The sequence below is a fragment of the Babylonia areolata genome, chromosome 19, assembly GCF_041734735.1.
Source record: "Babylonia areolata isolate BAREFJ2019XMU chromosome 19, ASM4173473v1, whole genome shotgun sequence".
Lineage (NCBI taxonomy): Eukaryota > Metazoa > Mollusca > Gastropoda > Neogastropoda > Buccinidae > Babylonia > Babylonia areolata.
Genome location: NC_134894.1, coordinates 57,425,405 through 57,433,185, shown reverse-complemented (window position 1 = coordinate 57,433,185; position 7,781 = coordinate 57,425,405).

Genomic DNA, 7,781 nt, shown 5'->3' with positions numbered 1-7,781 from the left:
TTGTTCAAAACAATATTGCACCTCTGGGATGGGCACAAAAAAATAAATAATGAAGCCTAATTATATGCAAACTGCATTTACTGTTATATTTATATTTTTTGTATTCTCTAAACTTGGCACTTTGATCTGATATTCTGACCCAACAACAAGAACAGTCATTATTATCATTTTTTGTTCAAACAGGAACTTCTTTTGCTAAGCATGGAAGTTTTATTTATTTTGCAAACGTTTTGGTGCAGATAGTAAAAAAGGGAAATTACTCTGTAATTAATGCTAGGGGAGTTAATTTGCTTTAAACTGATCTTTCTCATCTTAAACATTACATTTTGTAATTATACTCAAAACATAAAAAGCTTGTGTGTTTTACTCTCAGTCACAAGTGAGTCTTGAAGGCCTTGCCTCTCTTGTTTTTCTTATTTTGATGCAACTTGCGCAACTCATTAACTTTAAATAATTGCTGAAACTAACATGTCACCATGACTTTGATATAAAGATCACAAGTTCATAACGTTGGATCTTTGAATTTCTGCATGACGGTGATTAAAGTTTCCTTTCATCACTCCTGACATTGACAACCCAGTCATTGCAGTGAAGGTTACTGCAGATCCTTCAGGAGCAAGGTCTGGACTACAGTCTGAGGATTTCAGTCAGGGCAGTTGTCATTGGTGGTGATATCACATTGAGATGGTCCTTTGAATTGATACTGAAAGAGCACTCGTCTGAATGACCATCTCAGGTTTGTAGGAGGAATTCACAGATATCGGTGATTGAAGACATTTTGTTAAAGTATTTATGAATACGTCTGAGTATTATCGGTTAGAAGGGGTGGGAGATGTGGATGAATGGAGGGTTGGGAGAAACTGGGCAAATGAGGGTAAAAATGTGGGTGAAATTTGGAAGAAAAAAAAAACAACAACAACAAAACAACTCTAAATACAGTTACAGGAAATTACTTAAAGGACTTCGTAAAAGAGAAGTCGTTAAACTGACAAGCGAAACAACTAATAATGAATGCAAAAAGTCAAAAACATCAACGTTCTCAGTCACTTGTGAAGACACACTTTCGTGTACAAAAGGCTTCATCAAACTACAGTGAAAAATTATATGCTCAATTGTCAGGTTACTAAAGCATATGCACTTGACATTAGAACAATACTTGGTCCGTAATGAATTTGATAATAGTCTGAGAGCTAAACTCCGAATTGGTCTGCGAATCGGACCAAAGTCTGAGAGAGTCAACTGACGAGGTTTTAGACTTGAATTCAAGCACCTATAAAAGTCTCTTTCTAGTATATTGCTTATTTCCTTGTATGACAATGGGCAATATACTTTTATACTATCTATATGATTTTTTGCTCCCCTTTTTGCTGCCCTGTCTGCTTGGTCGTTATAACGGAGTCCAGTGTGGGATGGTATCAGGTTTGTTAAAGAGGAAGTGTGCTAGTTTTTGGTGATGGTCAGTGCATAGTTGAAACAGTTTGGGCCTTCACATGATTGATATTTTTTATAACAGCTCTTATGTGTGACCTTTCTTTCATAGTGTTTGTTTTGTTCCGGCACATGTGGTGAAAAATGTATGGTTTGACCATCCATTTTTCTGAATTGATGATATGTGGAGAGGGGTGTCTTGTCTTTTTTTGTTTAAAAAACAAAAAAAAAACCCAACCTTTTTGTTTACTTTTGTGCACTTTATTGCTCATCTGTCTTTGTCAGACATAAATCTGTGTCTTTGTCAGATATAAATTTTTGTATACATTATTTCCTTGGGATTTAGATGACGTTAATTTGAAAATATTAAAAATCATTTGTAATATGGTTGGTATGTGTGTTGTTGTTGTTTTTTTTATACAAAATTGATATTTACTAGTATGTACTTGTGTGTATCATTTTACCCTTTCATTGCCATTCATATTCTGTGTTTGTACATTTTGTATGTTATTTTGGGTTTGTAATCCAGACATTTCATGATTTTGCAGTTCTCTCTCTCTCTCTCTCTCTCTCTCTCTCTCTCTCTCTCTCTCTCTCTCTCTCTTCTCTCTCTCTCTCTCTCTCTCTCTCTCTCTCAATGTCCTGTCCTTACTTTTTCAGTAATTTAGATTTTTTTTATTGTTAAAGAATGTAATTGCTTTATCATTTTCATCTCCTTGGGTAGTATGGTCATTGTGAACAGCAAATGACAGGCACGATAACCAGTTGGTGAAAGTCTTAGTTTACATCTTGAAAGCTCATTGGTCAGAATCCTAGCTGTTCTGATCAGATTTTTTTTTTTTATCTATTCCATTCTTCAAGGTCAACATGTGTGATATCTGAATTTCCTTTGTGTGTATACTTAAAGTATAAGATCAAATATTTACATTAAAGATGTATGTCTGTCAGCATTTGATAGGGTATCCAAACATGGATGTTTAAATCCTGCACCTACCCCTGATGGGTACTGCAAGAAAAATGTCAACACAACATTAAACTCAATGGTTTTCTTCTTCTTCCTCTTCTTCTTCTTCTTCTTCTTCTTTCCGTTACATGACCAACATCGACTTGCTGATGACTCTGCCGTGGTTCATGCATGCTGGGTATTTTCGTGTCTCCATAACCCACCGAACACTGATATGGATTACAGGATCTTTAACGTGTGTATTTGATCTTCTGTGTGCGTATACACTTGAAGGGGGTTCAGGCACTAGCAGGTCTGCAGATATACTGACTTGGGAGATCGGAAAAATCTCCACCCTTTACCTACTAGGCGCCGTTACCATGATTCAAATCTGGGACCCTCAGATTGAAAGTCCAGTGCTTAAACCACTGGGCTATTGCGCCCATTTTAATTCCTCCTATCCCCTTTCAGTTTAGAGTTATTTGAATGAGGAGTGTCTTCTCTTTGTTCCTGTGAATATTCTTGACTCTCGGCATCTGTATTATGTGAATAGTATGTATGTTTTGAAATCTCATCAGCAAGGATATCCCACACACACATTGTACTGGATGTTAAAATGCGTGTTGAATACCTAGCAAGAAAAATGTCGTAACACAACATTAAACTTAAAGGTTTTAATTCCTCCTATCCCCTTTTAATTGAGAGTCTTCTATGTGTTCTTGTGAATATTCTCATCTCTAGGCATCTTTATTATATTTCATTGTGGTGTAATGTTCTGCAGCAGTAATTGAGCTCGTTCTTCTTCACCCATCACAAAATATTAGCTTTGGCTTTCTTAAAAAATGCAATTGTTTCTGTTTGTGCTTTTTAGTTGGGGAAGATTGTTAGTGTGCCGGTTGTTTTTTTTTTTTTGTTTAAGTTTTAATTTTAGTTCTTTTTTTAAGTGTATCGGAAACCATGAGGTGGCCTTAGTAATCAGATGGGCTATAAATGATGTGATCTTATTGGACATGGAAAATCAGCTGTTTTTAAAAGGTGATGAATTCATGCACAACTCTGACCTTGAAGTCTGATGGACTTCCCGTTTCAAGTAGTGTGCATCCACTTTTTATCAGTTGCTCAGTATGACTCGCTATCTACATGGCGGGGTAAAAAAAAAACCCAAAAAAACCCAAAACGGTCATAAACATAAGATGTTACATGTCTGTCTGAGTGTGTATGAGTGCGTGCCTGAAATCTGACTGAATGACACAGGAAACGAATGATGAGTGCCCAGTGGCAGCCGTCAGTCAGCTCTGCTCAGGTAGGCAGCCTGTTGTGCAAATGACCCCGTGTTTGTAAAGCACTTAGAGCTTGGTCTCTGACCAAGGATGGGCACTATATCAATCCATATCAATCAATCAGTCAACTACCTGTACTTATCAACTTTGCATTCATCATCATACCCATTGCTCTGTGTGTGAGGACTTGTGTGGTGGTGTGTGTTGTGTGTGTGTGTGTGTGAGTTGAATGAAAACACCATGTTTGAGCATCAGTGTATGAAGATGCATGTGTGAGTGGCATTCACTTCCACAAATCAAAGATGGGTGGTGTTTCTGTGTTCCAGTTGGCCCAGGTGGACCAGGTTTTTCTCTCTCAGCACACAAACAGGGATCTTTTGAAGGGGATTTTCCCAGCTTCCAGGCAAACGACCGATACAGACAGTCATGTAACAGTTACTCAGACTCAGCCATGCAGATAGCTCTGGAATTAGTGTGCCAAGGGCACTCAATTAGACAGTCAGCCAGATGCGCTGGTGTGCCTTGGACCACAGTCAGGGACCGATGGACCAAATACAAGCTTCGGACATTAAGATGAAACATATGAAATTTGTGATTCAGACAAGTGTGATAATTCTTTCTCATCATCACCTACCATCATAAAATGAAATATTTGAAAAATATTTGTTCACCCTTTACTCACATCTTAGTGTTCATGTTGATTTTCCCCCTCCACTTTTGTGCTGGTACTGGTAGTGATTTAGTACCAGTGACCAGCATCGGTAAGGGATCATTTTGGAGTCCCCAGTTCGGCACTTTACTCAGAATTCCTCCACTTATGTGTGAATGGGTACCCGACTTCAGTTTGGGAAGGTTAAAATGGTGGAAGGAGAGGATTGGGCCCCACCTTCCTACGTTCCACACAGTGGATATGACTTCACTGCTGCAATGGCCAGAAAAGGCTCAGAGACCTTTAACCTTTAACCAGTGTCGGTAGATTGATGTGGACTGTCTCTGGATGGAATCATGGCAGCCTTCACTCTTTTTATTGATTTTTTTTCTTCTTTTTTTTGTTGAGGAAAAAATGTATATGATTCATAATTACTAAATGAAACGTTGACATGTTCCTTTTTATGGTTTTAATTGTGTATGCACACATAGACATAGAAGAACAAAGGTATACACACATGCGGAACAGCATACTGGAAAATGCCTGCATTCCAACACATGCAAACTCAAAGGCTGGTAGGTCAGTTGTGCATGAATTCAAAACTAATTGTGGAGGTCTTCTAGTTATATTTTATTGTGCAAGTAGTTAAAGTCTCAGAATTGTTTCATTCAATCAAATATGAAATGATTTCAAGATATATGAAATAAGTTCCTTGATTTGGACTGGAGGATTTTGTTAAGGTTTTCACAAAATTCTATAGAAGTTGTGCAAAATATTGATGTTTGTAGTCATGTTTTTTGCCCAGCTAACTGAATGGCATTTAAGTTGGTGTTCTTTTTGTGTTTTGCTTTGGTTTTTCCTAAAGGATTTTGTAACTATTGCAGCTAAACAAAATAAAACCAGCAAACAACCAACATTGATGTGAATAGAAAAGATTCAATAATATGACAATATTCTCATATACGCTTTTCTGTTCGGCTTAGGCAAGGACCTACTAGTAACTAAACCTTGAAGACTTGGTTTGGGACAAGTTTGATTACAATTTTATGATTCAGCAAATTGTCCCATCATATTCTATCAGTGATAATGAACTCATTCCTTGATATATGTTCTGCTCTGAGAAGATCAAATGAAATTGGATTTGTTTTATCTTCCGTTTATTGTGAATTAGCAGCACTTTATATTGGCAGAGATGGAGGAGACAAATATTGTGATAGGGTTTTTGTATCATACATTTTGTCATACACTTACTATAGTTTCTTCTTAGTTCACTTTTTTTTTTTCTTTTTTTTTTTTTAATTGAAACTTTATACGTGATGGCAAATGAAAAAAAGAAATGTTTTATTTTCTGAACTGCACATTACGCTCATTTTGTCTTGATATGTACAAAGGAGGAAATAAAAGATGAAGAAATATGTTTCTGTTGTGATTTTGTTGGGGTTTTTTTTGTTGTTTGTTTTTTTTTGAGAGGATGAAGAGCAAGACAGGTGTGTGAGAATAGAGTGGTGACTTTTGTACATTTGATCCGCAAATTTAACTTCAGTTAATTTATCATCTGCAGATGAGAAAAACATGTAGAGAGACTGCAAACGTGCCATGCTTATTTTAGAAAAATCAAGTCATTTCGTCATTTGCTTCACTTGTGTTATTCTCTCTCTCTCTCTCTCTCTCTCTCTCTCTCTCTCTCTCTCTCACACACACACACACACACACACTCACACTCACACACACACTCACTCACTCACTCACTCACACTGTGCCAGCATGTACACAACTTCAGTCATTGAAACCAGCATGTACTGAATAATACAAACAAACAACCCACCTTAAAGAAAGTTCTTTTGGTAATGTATTGAAATGTGTGACAACAGAACTAGTAAAGAGCAAAGTAATTGATTGTCGTTGATATGGATACCAAAGTAACATCTGTCCTCTGTCGAGAGACCAAATTCTAAGTCCTTTAAAAACACAAGTCATTTGCACAACAGGCTGCCCACGTGGGTCGAGCTGACTTTGTGCTGTCTTTAGGCGCTCATCACTTCGTTTCCCGTGTCATTCAGTCAAGTTTCACACACACGCACACACACTCACACACACACACACACACACACACAAACATGCACGTGTAAACACACATACACACACAAAGTGCAGTGACGATTATGCGCTTCAAGTAATGTTACCGATATTCATTTAAATACTGGAATCTTAGAATATTCTTATGCCTTTTTCTTTAACCTTCGGACCTTGAAGCCCAGGGTCACAACATTACAGAATTACAATTTCTTAATGCAGTTTGCATATCCAGTATATACGCGCTCGTGCATATATACACATGCAGCTTGAAAGAAATCAATTCACTCAGTACGGCCAGTCTTCTCTTCTCCTCTACACAGACCCCTCGGATGTCCAGTGGGTGTCTCAATGACCCAACCTTTAGCTTCCGCCGTCAGAATTGTGGTATTATTGTCAACATTCACGTTTTCAGTATAAGAGCCTTCCACTTGCAATATTTTGATGATGGTAATTGGGGTGAAACGCTGTTAACGTCGTCTCTTTCGCCGTTCGTATGGAAAGGGTTAACGAATGTGTGATTCGAGACTTTGACAGTTGTGTACTTGCACAATGGTGAAAAGGAAATGAAGGGGAATGGCTAGGGACCCGCCCCTTGGGGACAGCTTGCTAAGACAGCACAAGATATTGGCGCATGGCAGTTGTGGAGGACTCTAGTGGCAGCCTGATGTACCACAAGGCACGAAAAAACATTAAGAAAGATAAGGAGATAGATGCGTACACGTGTGTGTGCGTGATTATGATATGATTCTGTGTTTTTGGAAGTTGTGTGTGTGTGTGATTTGACGCAAGCAAGCGCGCATGTGTGATTGTTTGCATAATTCAACAAATGCCAGCGTTTCTTTGCTGACGTAGCATTAACTCTTTCACTGCCGTAGAGGACTGTAGTTGACTTGACAGTGCAGCGCCATTGGCGACTTAGTCGACATCAAGAGTCATGTCAACAAGACCATTTTTCACAATGTAACAAGCTTGACAGCTGCAGCCAGTTTCCCCACCAATAGAACAGTGACTAACATTTGCTTCCTGGCCCAGTTTGAAGTGAACAAGTCCATTATGCTGTTTTCACACAGAAACTTGGTGGTGAAAGAGTTAATCCTTTGCACTGAGCACATGGTGCACAAACTGGCACTACGGGTTGCACACAGTCACAGTGTGACGTGCCCGTTTTAGACCACGGAATTCGATCTATAGACTTTCATAAGTCCGTAGTTTGAGACCCTAATACCAGTAGATAATGTGATAGTGACTGAGTGAGGGCAACCACTGTTCAGTGTAGAGGTAGGTACCCGCTCAGATCGACCACTCTTTTTTCCCAACATTTTTTTTTAATATTTTTTTTTTATTCGGACAAAGGTATACAGATACAAAATATATATCGGATGTCCCCCAAAAAGTGAACCGCTTT